The sequence below is a fragment of the Zalophus californianus genome, chromosome 1 (assembly GCF_009762305.2).
Source record: "Zalophus californianus isolate mZalCal1 chromosome 1, mZalCal1.pri.v2, whole genome shotgun sequence".
Taxonomy (NCBI): domain Eukaryota; kingdom Metazoa; phylum Chordata; class Mammalia; order Carnivora; family Otariidae; genus Zalophus; species Zalophus californianus.
In genome coordinates this window covers 118,213,091-118,229,703 of record NC_045595.1, presented here as the reverse complement: position 1 = coordinate 118,229,703, position 16,613 = coordinate 118,213,091, and positions in this window count along the sequence as shown.

The following is a 16,613-nucleotide window of genomic DNA, read 5'->3' as shown; positions in this document are numbered from 1 at the left end:
AATATCTAGTAATATTATTTGAGTTAAATTGTAAATCATTATAGTCATTATTAGCAAACAGTTATGGAGCACCAACCATAGGCAAATGCTATTCTCCCTTTTGGTTTTATTAAACTCAAATCAGACACAGGTCAAACTTACATAATGCCTTAATTAGGCAATACATGATCTCAGAGTGTTAGAAAGTTAATCTTGAGCCAAAAAATGCTCACCATACTAATTATAATTATTTACTGTTTTTAAACTGCCTAATAGTCTAAAAATTAAAGACTTATTTTGGTTTAACAAGCTTTTTATATTCCAAAATATAAAGTCTCATAGTTATAGTATATATTTTGATTCATTCTCAATTTTATCTGGGTTTAGGTATTCTGATTTGTCTTCCTACTAATGCTTTAGCTGAAATGTACATACCAGTAACACAAATTTTGACAGAATTGGAAAAAAATAAGATTAAATCTTACTCATATAAGTCCTTCAAAGAAAAGAAAATTGTGGTGACAATGTTGACCTTTGCCGGGGATCTATGCTTGGAAAACAGAAAAAGTTAAGATATCCTCCCAATCATTTGTGTTCAGAGAAACTGCAAAAGACCACCCTTCCCACACACACTCTAAGATAAAACGCACCTCCTCTCTTCCTCAGTCACATCATCGTTTTATGAAACCCCTAGTTGTCTTCTTTTTTGAGACATTCCTCATTGAGAAACATTCTCCCTTTTTTAAGAGCCAGAATAAAATCATATCCTTAATTGTTTGGTGCATTTTTTTTTCTTTCACAATGGCTTTTTTAATTCATTTTTTTTTGTTTGATTGCATGGTTTTTTGCTTGTTTGTTCATTTGTTTCATTTGTATTCAGGTGGGGTGAGTGGAAGAGTCCAGCAATCTCCAAAGATCATGAAACAATCTCACAAACTATGCTTGAGCAATCTCTCACCATTTAACAAAATTCCCAGATTACTTATATGCACATTCCAATTTGAGTTGCATTATCTAAAATGTTTCCAAGACAGTTCTTCTAGTAATATGTAAATTGATGCATTTTCTTATCTTTCCAAACTCCTATTTATATCCAGTGATCTTCTTCTGCTATTAGAATAATTCAAAGTGGGTAAAGCCATGCTTAAACCACAGTGAGTATTATCATTTCTGTAACATATCAGGTTCTTTCACCGGTCTTTGTACATGTTTCTCAGCCTACAATGACCTCCTCTCCTATAAAAACCTACTCATATTATAATACATCATTATTCATGTCTTTCTTCTCTAGATCATGAATGTCCTGGAGCTGAGACTGAATTTTCTTCATCTTTATAACTAGCACTTATGCAAATGATTGGAACATAGTATGTGCTTAGTATATGTTTAGTTAATTATCTGATGGAATTAAAAAAACATAAGAAAAGGGGATTTATTCATTTATTTATTTAGCAAATAATTATGAAGGACTTAATTCCATAGCAAATACTGTTTGGGGTGATGGAAATCAGAGGTGAGCAAGATATACAAGGTTCTTAACCACAACTGGGAATTTCACATCATGACATGCACTTCCAAGTAACATCAGCTATGAATTTGATAAAGTTGATATTTGGAGAGTAACATAAACTTTACCTAATTTGAAATTTTGCCTGCATCAGTAGCGCTTAAAAGGATAAAATGATATTCTAAACACAGAAGAAATTCACTGGACATAAGTGGAAGAGGGGAAAGTGACAAGAAAATGTCACATCTTACATGTTACCAGAAGGAGTTTGTTTCCCAGAGACTAAGGATAAGGTCTTTTAGACTAGTGTTTCACACACTTTAATGTGCATAGGAATCAACTGGTGATTTTGTTAAAATGCAGATTTTAATTCAGGAAGTCTGAAGACTCTACATTCTTTTTTTTTACTAGGCCCTATGCCCAAAGTAAGGCTTGAAATTACAACCCCAAGATCAAGAGTTGCATGCTGTGCCGACTGAGCCAGCCAGGCACTTCAGATTCTACTTTTTTTCCCCCTGATTCTACATTTTTTTTAAAGATTTTATTTATTTATTTGAGAGAGAGAGAGAATGAGAGATAGAAATCACGAGAGGGAAGAAGGTCAGAGGGAGAAGCAGACTCCTTGCTGAGCAGAAAGCCTGATGTGGGACTCGATCCCGGGACTCCAGGATCATGACCTGAGCCTAAGGCAGTCGCCTAACCAACTGAGCCACCCAGGCACCCATGATTCTACAGTTTTAACAAGCTCCCTGGTGATACTAATCTGGTGGTCTGCAGGCACATTTTGAGTAGCAAGGCTTTAGATGATGGCATAACCAAGGTAAAGGTAGAGTATGTTAAGAGAAGGAGCAGAACAATTAAGGTAATTTAGAAAAACAAAATCGAAGGCTGCCATTGGTTTCAAGAATTCTCTACTGCAATATCAAGTAGTTAGATACAAGGGCATAAATAAACTTGATTCTGCTTTATGTAGGCTACTGTTAGAAACTGGTCATTTTCCCCTTACAATTGCTATGATCCCGTAAGTCTGAAAAACTTTAAGACAGGAGTCTCAAAACCAGGTTGAAGGCCTACTCGTGGCTCAGTTCCTTTGGGTAGCCTTATTTGATGTAATCACCTTATGAAACATTACTGTTGGTATTTCTTTTCATCTCTTAGGTGAGTCAAAGTCACATATATTATGTTCTCTAGTATGCTGTGGTGGGGTTCCCGGAGCATGCTGTAGGGTTCCTTTCTCATAAGATCACTTCCTCTTTTAGAAAAAAAATGATCTACCAATATTTGTTGTTGTTAGAACACTAACAAAATTGGGAAAATATTCTGAAACAAAAGATAAACACTCACTTTTACTAATTTTTTTTAAAAACCTCAGCTTTATTTCACATAGTTTTACAATGAGTAAAGTGAAAAATGAATCCCAGAAGGAATTAAAAATTGATATTCTGACTTTACAATTTAATTTACTGATTTGGACCTACATAAGGTATCTCAATATTAAAGTATGGGCAGTCAGGTCACGGGATTAAGCGCATGAAATTTTACCTTTTACTTTCCATTAATTGAAGATAATGGTTAAATGAATGGTTTCTAATTTTCTCCTATGGTGTTTTGAGTTTTATGATATACATTTCAGAGATCATCTTAAAATGAATATTATTTTTTTCATCAACATACTTTCATGCTACAGATATTATTTGTATGTTTTAAACATTACACACTCCTGGGTTTCTCTGGGTACAAAATTCTAAATAGTATTTTGGAGATACACAGATTAACAGATTTTCTATGTTTTTCTAAGACATTTGGCAAAGAATGCAGTTAAAAATAATAAACCCCTATTTTTAGTATTACACAGGCATGCTATTACAGAAATCACAATTCAAAACAAATTGCAATGAATACCGTGATGATTTAGGGATATACAACTCTGACAACACTGTCACCAGCTAGACCCCAACACCTGACCTTTACTGTCTACCTGCTTGTACTGACAGAACTTTGTCCTACACTTTTTCTTAAGCTCTTCTTTCTGACTTACTTCTTAATGCAGGCAAATGAAGCCTGAAATCACCCCTCAGGGAATAGCGACTGCCCTGACAAGACCTCCAGCCATCCCAGACCACCCAGACCAGTTTGAGCTTAACCCCTGACTGGCACCTGCACAGACCATGGAGTGACCTCTGGAATGACCAATAATTACCTTTACCTCATTATAATACTAAATTTTCCACCCAAGGAGGAGCTCATTTATATAACAAAGTATGAATAGGCATGTTTCCTTAAGGCACATGCATGACTTATGCCCATCTCTACATAGGATGACAACGCTTCCCTATCTAAATATTCACTCTAACCCTAAACAAAAGGTATCCATTCACCTTTTCTTGGGAAGTCAAGACTTTGGAAGTTATTCCCCGTGATCTCCTTATTTGCTACAAATAAAATTTACATGGTAGGACAACTCTAGAAACACATTTTCCAGGGCACAAAGCTTCACATGCTAAATTTCAGCTCAGAACTTTCTTTCAATTTAATATGTATGTCAACCAGTAAGACATCCAGTTCACCTGAAAATTTTTCAGAGACTGTCAAATGATTAAAAAAAGAGAGAGAGAGTTGATTTTAGGTACAATAATGTGGACTATCCCTTGATATCCGTGCCCAACACTGACATACACTCATCAAATTCGTCTTGGGCCTATGAACCAAGGGGATCTAATCTCTCACTTTTCTCATAATTTGTTGATGAGTTGAATGAATAAAAGTAGGCTAATCTTATGACTGACAGATATAAAGTGGATTTCTTTCAAAACTGTCTTCACATAGCCTTTTAGAAATAAATGTAAATCTGTGATTTGAGTATGGGAGAAATTAACAAACTGGGAAGAAGCCTCAACAAAAGAAAGGGCTTGAGAAGTAGGAGAAATTCAGGACAAATAGGCCGTCTTATAACAAACTGAAATTAGGAAGTGCCATTTGCAATCAGAATTTGGATGTTCTTTAACATTATATATTTTCAAAGAAGTAAATGTCAATTTTGATTGTACTGAACTATATTTAGAACATGTTTCTAGTTTCCCCAATGTTGGCATGAGTAGCTGGAAGAATTCTTGAGACTTCCCAAATACACAGAGGGATTTGAAAGGCCATTTTTAGGATTTCCACTACTTATGAGAATCGTGATGGGAAACATCTCCTCATTTTCAAATACTAACCATTGCCTCAATATCAACGGCTTTTAAAAGTATATAAACAATAAGTGATCTAGTTTTAAAGATTATGTAACTCCTACATGTAACACAGAGGATTGAGGGCACATATTTATGTTTGTCTTCCACTATCTCATTAAATTCTTTAGTGGGGTGTTCCTTCTCCTATCTTTGAATAAAAACTCATGCAAGTTCTTAAAGTTTTCAGCTTACTTTTATTTATGTTTTTTTCAAAGATTTTATTTATTTATTTGACAGAGAAAGACACAGTGAGAGAGGGAACACAAGCAGAGGGAGTGGGAGAGGGAGAAGCAGGCCTCCCGTGGAGCAGGGAGCCTGATGCGGGGCTCGATCCCAGGACCCTGGGATCATGACCTGAGCCGAAGGCAGACGCTTAACAACTGAGCCCCCCAGGTGCCCCTCAGCTCACTTTTAATAACAGAAAGTCACCCTAAGTCACAAAACGCAGTCAATGTTCATTAATAAAAAGTGAACTTCATGACAGTAGCTTTTGGTCAAGATGGAGTTAATAGAAACAAAATTTACCTTCCTACTTGAAACAAACAAACAACTGGGAAAAATATATTAAAAAATGGTTTTAAAGACACTGAGCATCAGGCAATAAAGGACAGTAATATTTGAGAGACAGGAACAAATGAGGTGAGAGAAAAAATAAGCTTCAATTCATATTAATACCATATACAAAGATTAACGCAAAGTGGATGATGATTTAAGTGTAAAAGTAAAACTATAGAAATTTTAGAAAAAAAATCATTGTGACTTTGACTTAGGCAAAGATTTCTTAGATATAATATGAAAACCAGGATCAATGAAATATCAAAATGATAATTTGAACGCTATCACAATTAAAAACTTCTACTCTCCAAGAGGCACTTTTAAGAGTGAAAAGACGAGCTACAGAGAGAGACAATATTTGTAAATCATATATCTGAAAAAGGATTAGTATCTAGAAAACATAAGGAACTCTCAAAACTCAATAAGAAAATAAGGAACTCAATTCAAAAAAGAAATGGCAAGAGATTGAACAGACATTTTACCAATGCAGATATGCAGATGGCATATAAAGCCATGAAAAACACTATGACAAAGAAGATACATGAAAGATATATCATGAAAAGATGCTCAACATTTGTCATTAGGGAAATGAAAGTTAAAACAACAAGATACCACTATAAGCTTATTAGAATAAATAACATGTATTTATTTATTTATTGTTGATTTATTTATTTATTAAAGATTTTATTTATTTATTTGAGAGAGAGACAGAGAGTGAGAGAAAGCACAAGTAGGGGGAGGGGCGGAGGGACAAGGAGACTCCTTGCTGAGTGCAGAACCCTATGCAGGGCTCTATGTGGGGCTCCATCCCAGGACCCTGAGATCATGACCTGAGCCAAAGTCAGACACTTAACCTACTGAGCCACCAAGGTGCTCCTGGAATAGATAACATTTAAAAGGCTGATAATGGAGAGGGCATGTGTTGTGATGAGCACTGGGTGTTATACGCAACTAATGAATCATTGAACAGTACATCAAAAACAAATGATGTACTATACAGTGGCTAACTGAACATAAAAAGAAAGACTTATAATACCAAGTGTTATGAAAGAGATGGAGCAACTAGAATTCTCACACACTATAGATGGGAATGTAAATTGGCACAAATACTTTAGAAAACAGTTTGGCGAGTTCCTAAAATGTCAAACATGCAATTTCCATATGATTAAGCCCTTCCATTCTTAGATATTTTCCCAAGAGAAAATAAAGAATATGTCAAGTGCCTTGTAAATGGATGTTCAGAGCTTCTTTATTTGTAATAGCCCTAAAATGGAAACAATCCAAATATCTATGCATAAGTGAATGAGTAAACGATGTGTGGTGTATCCACATAATGGAATACCTAATTAGCAATAAAAAGGAATAAACTGTTAATAAATGCAACAACATGGACCAATCTCAAAATAATCATATTGAGTGAAAAAGACTAGTCTAAAACAGGGTGTGATACCATTTATATAAAACTCTAGAAAATGCAAACTAATTTAAAGTGACAAAAAGCAGAAGAGTAATTGCCTGGGACCAATAAGGGAGGGAGATGTAGAAAAGAGAGACAACAAAGAAACATGAGACAACTTTTGGGAGTGATGTATATTTTTATTATTTTGACTGCAGTGATGGTTTCATGGGTATGTGCTTATGTTAAAACTTAATAAACTGTATACTTTACATAAGTGTGCAGTTGATTGAAAGTCAATTATATCTCAATAAAACTGTTGAAACAAATGCTGATCATTTTAAGATATGTTTCTGGTTTCAATTCACAATGTTCTAAACATTCAATTTCCTTCAAACATATTGACCACTTTTTTAAAAAATGATTTATTTATTTGACAGGCAGAGAGAGAGCACAAGCAGGCAGAGCAGCAGGCAGGGGGAGAGGGAGAAGCAGGCTTCCTGCTGAGCAGGGAGTCCTATGAGGGGCTCGATCCCAGGACCCCGGGATCATGACCTGAGCCGCAGCCAGATGCTTGACCGACTGAGCCACCCAGGCACCCCCATATTGACCACTTTTATCTTCATTTAAGGAATTAGGATTCCATCTCTGCTTAAACAGCTAGGGCTGATAATCTTTGAGGAAGAAGATATAGTCAGTTCTTTTTTAATCACTCCATATATATATATAATACATATATATATATATAGTTTCATATTTTTATTTAAACTCCAGTTAGTTAACATATGGTGTAATATTACTCTCAGGTGTAGAATTTAGTGATTCATCACTTACATACAACACCAGTGCTCATCACAACAAGCGCCCTCTTTAATACCCATCATCCTTTTAACCCATTCCCCTGCCACCATCCCTCCAGCAACCCTCAGTTTGTTATCTATAGTTAGGAGTCTCTTTTATGGTTTGCTTCTCTCTTTTTTCTTCCCTATGATCATTTGCTTTGTTTCTTAAATTCCACATATGAATGAAATCACATGGTATTTATCTTTCTCTGACTGAATTATTTTGCTTAGTATAATACTCTGTAGCTGCATCCATGTCATTAAAAATGGCAAGATTTCATTCTTTTTTATGGCTAAGTAATATTCCCATTATATAGATCAGTCAATGGACATCTGGGCTCTTTCCATAAATAGACTGATAATGCTGCTATAAACATTGGGGTGCACATGTCCCTTTGAATCAGTATTTTTGAATCCTTTGAGTAAATACCCAGTAGTTCAATTGCTGGTATGTGGGGTAGTTTATTTTTAACTTTTTGAGGAACCTCCATACTGTTTTCCAGAGTGGCTGCACCAGTTTGCATTCCCACTAACAGTGTAAGAGGGTTCCCCTTTCTCTGCATCCTCGCCAACATCTGTTGTTTCCTGTGCTCTTAATTTTAGCCATTCTGACAGGTGTCAGGTGGTATCTCATTGTAGTTTTGATTTGTATTTCCCTGATGATGTTGAGCATCTTCTCATGTGTCTGTTAGCTATGTGTATGTCTTCTTTGGAAAAATGTCTATTCATGTCTTCTGCCATTTCTTAACTGGACTATTTGTTTTGGGGTGTTGAATTTGATAAGTTATTTATGGATTTTGGATACTAACCTTTTATCAGATATGTCATTTGCAAATATCTTCTCCCATTCCATTGGTTGCCTTTTAGTTTTGCTGATTGTTTCCTTCTCTGTGCAGAAGCTTTTGATTTCTGTGAAGTCCCAATAGTTCATTTTTATTTTTGTTTTCCTTGCCTCTAGAGACGTCTCTAGTAAGAAGTTGCTACGGCTGAAGTCAAAGAGGTTCCTACCTGTGTTCTTCTCTAGGATTTTGATGGTTTCCTTTCTCACATTTAGATCTTTCATCCATTTTGAAATTATTTTTGGGTATGGTGTAAGAAAGTAGCCCAGTTTCATTCTTTTGCATGTTGCTGTCTAGTACTCCCAACAACATTTGTTGAAGAGACTGTATCTTTTCCATTGGGTATTCTTTCCTGCTTTGTCAAAGATTCGTTGACCATATTGTTGTGGGTCCATTTCTGGGTTTTCTCTTCTGTTTTATTGATCTGTGTGTCTGTTATTATGTCAGTACCATACTGTCTTGATGATTACAGCTTTGTAATACAGCTTGAAGTCCAGAATTGTAATGCCTCCAGCTTTGTTCTCCTTTTTCAAGATTCCTTTGGCTATTTAGGGGTATTTTGTGGTTGCATACAAATGTTAGGATTGTTTGTTCTAGCTCTGTGAAAAACATTGGTGGTATTTTAATAGGGATTGCATTAAATGTGTAGATTGCTTTGGGTGGTAAGACATTTTAACAATATTTGTTCTTCCTATCCATGAGCATGGAACATTCTTCCATTTCCTGATGTCATCTTCAATTTCTTTCATAAGTGTTTTATGGTTTTTAGAGTACAGATCTTTTACCTCTTTGGTTATGTTTATTCCTAGATATCTTATGGTTTTTGGTGCAATTGTAAATGGGGTCAATTCCTTGATTTCTCTTTCTGCTGCTTCATTATTGGTATATAGAAATGTAACAGATTTCTGTACGTTGATTTTGTATGCTGTGACTTTACTGAATTCGTGTATCAGTTCTAGCATTTTTTAGTGGAATCTTCCAAGTTCTCTAGCAATTTTTTGTTGGAATCTTCCAAGTTTTCTACATAGAGTATCATGTTGTCTGCAAATTGTGAAAGTTTAAGTTCTTCCTTGACCATTTAGATGCATTTTATTTCTTTTTGTTGTTGACTGCTGAAGCTAGGACTTCTAGTACTATGTTAAATAACAGTGGTAAGAGTGGACAACCCTGTCTTATCCCTGACCTTAGAGGAAAAGCTCTCAGTTTTTCCCCACTGAGGATGATATTAACTGTGGAATTTTCTTATATGGCCTTTATGATGTTGAGGTATATTCCCTTTATCCCTACTTCATTGAGGGTTTTTATCAAGAATGGATGGTGTACTTTGTCAAATGGTTCTCCCGCATCTACTGAGAGGATTATATGGTTCTTATCCTTTCTTTCATTAATGTGGTATATCATGTTGATTGATTTGTGAATATTAAGCCACCCTTATAACCCAGGAATAAATCCCACATGATCATGGTGAATGATTCTTTTAGTGTACTGTTTAATGAATGTGTTATGAATTAATGCATATATTAAATAATATATTAAATTAATACATATGCACATTTATTATCACATAATCACATGAAAGCATTTATAATTGATATGGGAGGAACAAAAATAAAACCAACATAAAATTTATTCCTTCATTAATTTAATAAACAAATTTTACGTTATAAGTGCACGAGATCTATATCTTATCAAGATATTTTGGTCTCTGTCTTCATGAAGCTTATAATCTATATGGCAAGTTGGCAAATAAATAACCATAACATAAAATGTTATAAACATACTTGGCTATTGAACCTAGCTTGTCCTATAGGTTCAGAAATTTCATTTTCATACAAAGAAAATACCTTATTGGAAAGTAAAAGAAAACATAGAAATTAACTAGTATATTAACTATATGGGGAAATAGCACATGTGAAGAGCCAATATTGTAAAAGAGACTAGAGTGCATTTGGGGGACTGAAAGAAAATTATCATGGCTGGAATACATAAACAAAAGGATAGTTTGATTCATGATAAAGCTGGAGATGCAGATGGCAATGAGAATATTCAGGGTTATGATGGTCAATTTAAGAATTTTTGAATTTAAGGGAAACTGGGAAGACAATCACATGGTTTTGAGCTAAGGATCTAAGTTTTCTACTTTATTTATTTATTTTTTAGAAAGCCCACACGTGTGGAAGTGGGGGAGGAGCAGAGGGAGAGGAAGAAAATCTTAAGTAGGCTCCACACTCAGCACTTAGTGTGGAGCCTGACATGGGGACTGATCTCAGGGCCCTGAGATCATGACCTGAGCCAAAACTGAGTCAAACAGCCAAACGACTAAGCCACCCAGGCACTCCTTAAGTTTTCTACTTTAAAACATTTTCTTTCTTTAATTTAAAAAATAAATTTGAAGGAGGTAAAATGGATGTGGGGACTTGGATTAAGTCACTTTTGTGATAGACAGGACTAGAGAGACTATAATTAGGGATTGGTTTTGTGGTGTCAATGTTTGGTCTCTGCATTCAAATAAGAAAATATGTATTATTTATATTATAGTATATATGTAAATATATTTATATATTGATATAGATTGATGACATATAAACATAAAATATATATAGATGCTAGTTAATATATCAACACACATTTATATATCAAGTATATTTTTAAAAACATTTTTACATATATTTTTACTTGAATATATATGTATATTTTAAAGATTTTATTTATTTATTTGTCAGAGAGAGCTCACAAGAGAGATCAGGTGAAGTGCCAGGTAGAGGGAGAAGCAGGCCTCCCTGCTGAGTAAGAAGCCTGATGCAGGACTGGATCCCAGGACACTGGGATTGTGACCTGAGCCCAAGGCAGATGCTTAACTTACTGAGCCACCCAGGCATACCTTTTACTTGAATATATATAAAAAAGTGTACTGTTAGATTCAATTTGCTAGTACTTTGTTGAGAATTTTTGCATTTATATTCATCAGGGATATTGGCCTTTAGTTCTCTTTTTTTAGTGGGGTCTTTGGTTTCCAAATCAAGGTAATGCTGGTCTCGCAGAATGAGTTTGGAAGTTTCACTTCCATTTCTATTTTTTGGACCAGTTTGAGAAGAATAGGTATTAACTCTTCTTTAATGTCTGGTAGAAATCCCCTAGGAAGCCATCTGGCCCTGAACTTTTGTTTGTTGGGAGATTTTTGATTACTGATTGAATTTCTTTGCTGGTTATCAGTCTGTTCAAGTTTTCTATTTCTTCCTGTTTCAATTTTGGTAATTTGTATGTATCTAGGAATGTATCCATTTCTTCCAGGTTGTCCAATTTTTTGGCATATAATGTTTCATAATATTCTATTATAATCGTTTGTATTTCTGTGTTGTTGGTTGTGATCTTTCCTCTTTCATTCGTTATTTTATTTATTTGGGTCCTTTTTCTTTTCTTTTGATAAGTTGGGCTAGAGGTTTGTCAGTTTTATTAATTCTTTCAAAAAACCAGCTCCTGGTTTCATTGATCTGTTCTACTGCTTTTTTGTTTCTATATCATCTATTTCTGCTCTAATCTTTATTATTTCCCTTCTTCTACCTTTATGTTCCGTTTGTTGTTCTTTTTCTACCTCCTTTAGGGGAAAGGTTAGGTTGTATTTTTGACATTGTTCTTGCTTCTTGAGGTAAGCCTCTTAGGACTGCCTTTGCTGCATTCCAAAGGTTTTAGAACATAGTCTTTTCATTTTCATTTGCTTCCATGTACTTTTTTTTTTATTTCTTCTTTAATTTCCTGGTTAACCCATTCATTCTTTAGTAGGATGTTCTTTATCTCCATGTTTTTGTGGTTTTTCCAATTTTTTTCTAATGGTTGACTTCAAGTTGCATAGTGTGGTCTGAGACTACGAATGGTATGATCTCAGTATTTTTGCACTTGTTGAGGCCTGATTTATAACCTAGTATGTGATCTATTGTGGAAAATGTCCCATGTGCACTTGAAAAGAATGTGTATTCTGCTGCTTGTGGATGAAATGTTCTGAATATATCTGTTAGGTCTGTCTGGTCCAGTGTATCATTCAAAACCATTGTTTTCCTGTTGATTTTCTGCTTAGGTGATCTGTCTATGAAGTTAAAGTTAAAGTCCTCTATGACTATCGATGAGTTCCTTTATGTTTGTTATTAGTTGTTAATATTTGGGTGCTCCCAAGTTGGGGATGTTAATATTTTTGACACTTTCAGGGTAGGAGTAGGGAGAGGTAAGAGGTATAAAATCATTCTGATTTGATTGTCACTACCATGTAATGTATTGGCAATCTCTAGGGCTGGCAGAAATTTATTTTATTTATTTATTTATTTATTTATTTATTTATTTATTTATTTATTTTAAATTTTATTTATTTATTTGACAGAGAGAGAGCATAAGCAGGTGGAGTGGCAGGCAGAGTAGCAGACAGAGGGAGAAGGAGAAGCAGGCTCTCTGCTGAGCAGGGAGCCCGATGCAGGACTCTATCCCAAGACTCTGGGATCATGACCTGAGCTGAAGACAGATGCTCAACCAACTGAGCCACCCAGGTGCCCTCTGGCCAAAATTTAAAACTGACTTTTTCTCTCAAGGGTTATTTCTGTAGGTTCTCCAGAGATGAACTGTCCAATATAGTATTGGTCCAATTTGAAGCTATACTGAGCACTTGAAATGTAGTTAATATAAGAGTAAAATACATGCTGATTTCTGAGGCCTGTAGGATAAAAAAATGCAAAGAATCTCACTGGGGTGCTTGGTGGGGTGAGTCAGTAGAGCATGCGACTCTTGATCTCTACGTTGTGAGTTCAAGCTCCACGTTGGGTGTGGAACCTACTAAAAGAGAAGAATGTCATTGACTTTTTTTTCCATTTTGACTGTGATGTTGAATAAAAATGTATTAAACATCTTAAGTTGTATCTTGAATTAGAAAAATGGGAAATAATTTAAATTATTAATGTTAAAATTAATTTTACTTCTTTCTTTTCCATATCTTAAAATATGGCTACTAGAAAGTTTAAAATTACATATGTGGTTCACATAATATTTTTTTTTTAATAAAGCCTAAACCCAGCAGGACAAGAGAACTAATAAAGATCAGAGCAGAAATCAATGTAATAGAAACCAAAAGAACATTAGAACAGATCAACAAAACTAGAGGCTGATTCTTTGAAAGAATTAATAAGATTGATAAACCCCTGGCCAGATATCAAAATTAAGAGAAACGACCCAAATAAATAAAATCATGAATGAAAGAGGAGAGATCACAACCAACACCAAAGAAATACAAACAATTATAAGAACATATTATGAGCATCTATATGCCAGCAAATTAGATAATCTGGAAGAAATGGACGCATTCCTAGAGATGTATAAACTACCAAAACTGAACCAGGAAGAAATAGAAAACCTGAACAGACCAATAACCACTAAGGAAATTGAAGCAGTCATCAAAAATCTCCCAACAAACAAGAGCCCAGGGCCCGATGGCTTCCCAGGGGAATTCTACCAAACATTTAAAATAGAATTAATACCCATTCTTCTGAAACTGTTCCAAAAAATAGAAATGGAAGGAAAACTTCCAAATTCATTTTATGAGGCCAGCATTACCTTGATCCCAAAATCAGACAAAGATCCCATCAAAAAGGAGACTTACAGACCAATATCCCTGATGAACATGGATGCAAAAATTCTCACCAAAATACTAGCCAATAGGATCCAACAGTACATTAAAAGGATTATTCATCACGACCAGTGGGATTTATTCCTGGGCTGCAAGGTTGGTTCAACATCCACAAATCAATCATTGTGATACAATACATTAATAAAAGAAAGAACAAGAACCCTATGATCCTCTCAACAGATGCAGAAAAAGCACTTGACAAAGTACAACATCCTTTCCTGATTAAAACTCTTCAGAGTGTAGGGATAGAGGGTACATACCTCAATATCATAAAAGCCATCTATGAAAACCCCACAGTGAATATCATTCCCAATGGGGAAAAACAGAGCTTTTCCCCTAAGGTCAGGAACACGGCAGGGATGTCCACATTGTATTTCTAATGGACAGTGCTGCTCAAGAAAAATCCCCTCTTAGGCCTCTTGATATAATTTCCTTGGCAAAGGCAATGCTCTTCCTTCAGCTGGTTACTTCAAATACAACTTTGGCTTGTACCCTAATGACACACCCCATTACACTTACTGCCAGAGTCTCTTCACATTGGAAGGCAGAAGATTCTGGGCTGACATTCACCCTGTGAATTCAGTGGGTTCCTCATATGGAACTTGGGGTTTGTAATGGATGCTGTGATGCACTGTCCAGATTCCCCCTGAGGAAAGAAGGACTTAATTCCCCATTTAGTAGCAGGGTTAATCATAGCTATCATCCCTCTTTGGGAATATCTCACCTGTGGTCACACTTCCTTCCATGGGCATCTAGTGTCCACAGGCTGAATAACACATGAATATAAGGGACCTGCCTACTTGTACCAACTCAGGCAAACTCTAAAGAGCCATTCAGCTTTGTAGCTCAACTTCTCACTTAACCCTCCCTTCCACAATGATGATTAACATTTTTCATAAGCTAATCTGTGTTCCAGAGTCTGCTTCCTGGGAAGGCACTGTGCAACAACATTATAGCATATTGACTCATGAAAAACAAGTATAGGTTTTTTCCACACTAAATAAATAAATAAATAAAATCGGACAGAATGGTTTATTCCATTGACTCTAGTACCTTTCTTGGTCCTGCCTAAAGCACCAGCCCACTAAGTCCAATTACCAAGGACACACTTCAAACTCTCAAAGGAGTCTCGCTGAAATCCTTATCATTAGGCTTAAGGTTAAGGGCAGAATTTTTTCTCCTTCCAACTTAATAAGAAGGAGGAAGTTATGGGTGCTTGGGTGGCTCAGTCATTAAGCGTCTGCCTTCAGCTCAGGTCATGATCCCAGGGTCCTGGGATCGAGCCCCGCAATGGCCTCCCTGATCCGCGGGAGGCCTGCTTCTCCCTCTCCCACTGCCCCTCCCTCTGCTTGTATTCTCTCTCTCTGTCAAATAAATAAATAAAATCTTAAAAAAAAAAAAAGAGGAAGTTATAGCACAGTTCTCTGCAAAGGAATCCTCTTAAAAAATCCTCTCCTTATATCACTCTCTTGTTTTTTCTTTATCCTCCTCAGGAATCTGTCATAGGTCTTTGGCCATAACATTGCAGCACTGTTTTTGTTTGTTTGTTTGTTTGTTTCTTTATGCCTCAACATAAACTGAAGCAAGAAAGAAAGAGTGGAAAGCTTAATTGAGCATTCAGTTGCTTGTATAAGGTCTGAAATCCCCACGTCTCCCCTGCTTTAAAAACACCAGAATGGTACAAATTCAGTAAAAATATCACAAGACTGTAAGAGCTAGTCAAAGTTAAGAAAATCTGTACTAATTCAAATGACTATTTTAATTAATTTTTCAATATTACAAATAAACAATTATTTTTCAAAAATATTTCAGAATTTCTTTTTATGATTAAATGTATCCCTAAATTTCTAAATTTATAACATTGATATTGAGACAAATTATAAATTACTCCTTATAATACTAGGAAACAAGACAAATATGAATTCTAAACCTTTTCCTATATAGGAGCAATGTGTTAATGTGACAAATTAACCTACAGATTTTTCTGAAATTCAAGTAAAAGGTGTAGTTATAGTTACTTATAAGGAAATTCTATGTGTCAATGTAGTATAAAAGGTAAAAGTACTACCATCATTTTAATATTATATTCTATTTGCATATAAGCTTTTCATATTATTTTTATATACTTTTTTTCCCACAAAATTATGCAAAGTATACAGAACAAGTGTTATCTCCATTAGTGGCCTAAGAAAGTTAAGTAATTTGTTCAAGGTCACATAACTTATACGTAGAGGATAAACTTAGAATTCAGGTCTTCTCATTTACACGTTATTACCCATTTCATCCCTTATCTGTGAGTAAGCCAATTTTTCCTATTAAGCATTATCTCTCCCTCTCTCAATTTTGCCCACAAGTAATTTTTACCATATCGTTTAGTATTTGGTTTTATATAAACAGTAATTATTTTCTAATAGTTTAATATTGTTTAGATACTTTCCCTAAACAGGTTTGTTATCTATTTTCATTATTGTGAGAAAGCCTAGCAAATTTTGTAACATCTTTAGAATATTTTGTATACACTTTATTTCTATATAATTATACACCACAATAATAGGTTTTAAAGAGCTAATCTGCATGTCCCATTATTCAATATCTACTCTATA